Source organism: Fukomys damarensis, unplaced genomic scaffold, assembly GCF_012274545.1.
Source record: "Fukomys damarensis isolate Sample0158 unplaced genomic scaffold, DMR_v1.0_HiC HiC_scaffold_23, whole genome shotgun sequence".
NCBI lineage: Eukaryota > Metazoa > Chordata > Mammalia > Rodentia > Bathyergidae > Fukomys > Fukomys damarensis.
This window is the reverse complement of record NW_022900935.1, coordinates 19,510,075-19,512,772: the sequence shown is the minus strand read 5'-3', so window position 1 is coordinate 19,512,772 and position 2,698 is coordinate 19,510,075.

Genomic DNA, 2,698 nt, shown 5'->3' with positions numbered 1-2,698 from the left:
TTTTAAAAAAAAAAAAAAAAAGTTTAAATTACCAGTCTTTAAAAAGAAAACTTGCCGGGCGCTGTGGTGCACGCCTGTGATCCCCAGCACTTGGGAAGCTGTGGTGTGAGAAATTCAAAGTGCAAATAAGGACCAAAAATGTATAATAGACATCGGGAAATAGAAAGAAAGTGTTAAATGGAAAGGGGAACAAGGGAGGGGGAGGAGGAGTGGAAAGAAGGGAACAAGAAAAGAAAAGGAATAGAGGGGGAAAATGGAAAGAAAAAATGTAAATAAGAAGGGGAAGAGGAATGGAAGAGAGGAGAGAGGAAATGGGGGGAAGCAAGTTAGATCGTGTACAGGTACAAATTCCCTGTGATGAGTGTTGTCATTGTGTGCATCTAAAATATACCAATAAAACTTTTTAAAAACTGGGCTCAAGGGCCAGGGATTTAGCTCTGTGGCACCACACCTGCCTCACCAGCACAAGGTCCTGAGTTCGATCCCGGGTACCACACACACACACACACACACAAACACAAAACCAAAAATCCAAAACAAAAAACACAAAAACTGGGCTTGTACCTGTAGAGAAACAAATGTTCCCAGTTCCAGGAAATAATGACTGACTCTCTCTCTCCTCTCTCTCTCTCTCTTGAACTTTTTCCCAATAAAAGCCTTCCTTTGTCTCTTACTAACTAGTGAAAAATTCTTTTTCCATACTACAAAACTATTTTGCTAGTAAAGTGGCTCAGATACCTTCCTTATCTCAGCTTGAGGAACTTCCTAGAATCCTGTCTGATAACAGTAGAGTATTTTCTTAGACTCTGGTGCTCAAGACTCTGGGTTCTATCTGCAGTACCCCACAAAGAAAAGGAAGGGAGGGATAGGGAGGGAGGAAGGGTGGGAGGGAGGGAGGGAGGGAGATGTTCTGATGTTATACCATAGGTAACATTAAGTGACACAAAGCCAGGCATGGTGGTGCATGCCTGGCAGCTAAGAGGAGGATCACCACAAGTTCAAGGGCAGCCTGGGCTACATAGTGAGACCCTGTCTCCAAAAAAAAAAAAAAAGTGGGACAAATATTATATGACTTGACTTTTTAAAAAAATGATTCCATTTAAATGAATTTGACAACAAATTCACAGAGACATAAAAATGAGAGAGATTTTTGTGAGGTTATTACTAGAGGCTAGAATTAGAGAACAATGGAAAGTTATTGCTTAATGGATACAGAGCTCTTGTTTGGGGTAATGAAAAAGGTTTTTGTTTGTTTGTTTGTTCTTTTGTTTTTTGAGACAGGGTCTCACTATGTCGTTGAGACTGACCTGGAACTCACTATGTAGCCCAGGCTGGTCTTGAACTCACAGTGATCCTCCTGCCTCAGCCTCCTGAGTGCTGGGATCACAGGAGTGCGCCACCATGCCCGGCTGAAAAAGGTTTTGAAATAGAAGTGATAATGGTTGCACAATGTTGTGAATGTAATGTCAGTGAATTTATACTTTGAAATGGTTTTATCAGTGGACAGGGTTCAAGGAGGTTCTTCAAGTGGAACCTGGACTCACCTCACCCGTGGGGCAGGTTATAGGGTCGTTGACTTCCATCCCAGAAAGAGAGCTTGCACGATTTGTCAGTAAAAGGCGTAAAGGGATTTATGAGGCAGAGTTTAAAGGTACACACTTGAAGAAATAGAATGTAGGCCCTCAAATGGGAGAAAAATACACTAGTCTGGAGCTGGGACTATTTATGTTTTCAGTGGTGGGACTCTGAGGGATTTGTGAATTTATAGAGTTTGGAAAGCTGAGGCAGGAGGATCATTGAGTGTTAGAAGTAAGCCTGAACTACATACCAGCAGGGAGACCCTGTCTAAATAAACAAAACAAACAAACTTTACTATTCAAGAAAAGTTCCCACTAACAGGTAGAATGATAATGGCCCACTTTTCAGGAGGAATGCATGGGCCCAGTGCATTGTATTTTATTAAAATGCATGATTTGTTTTTCCCCAAAACATTTGAAATCCCTGCATCTGACTACTCTTGCCCCAGCTTCCTGAGTGCTGGGATAACAGGTGTGGTGACTTTGATTGTGTCCTGAAGTTGCTGTCTTCTTAAAAGTACAATTTATTTATTTTTTGTACTGTAGATCGAACTCAGGTCCTTAAGCTTGCAAGGCAGGAAGTGAAACGGCTGTATTTAAATCCCTAGCCCTGTTTGTTTGCCTTTTGAGACAGGCCCTTGCTATGTAGCTCAGGCTGGCCCTGAACTCGGCCATCCTGTTTCAGCTTCCAGGTGCTGGGGTTACAGGCATGCACCACTATGCTAGGCTAAAAGTACAATTTTAAAATTATGATTTTCTTTGTCTCCCTTCCTACTTATCTTTATTTCTACCTCAGTATAAATATAAATCGCATTTTTTTTTTCAGACAGGGGCTCAATATGCAATTCAGGCTGGCCTTGAACTCACTATGTAGCCCAGGCTGACCTCAAACTTTCGGAGATCTTCCTGTTTCAACCTCCCAAATGCTGGGATTACATGTGTGCACCATCATACCCAGCTTGTAAATTGTATATTTTGTTACGTGTAGGTATTTTACCATAATTTAAAATTTTTTTTTTAAAAATTGACAATTTTTACTTGTCAGTTAAAACAAAAAGATTTGTTTTTTTGTGTGTGGTACTAGAATTGAATTCAGGGAGTGATAAACTATGTACCCAGCC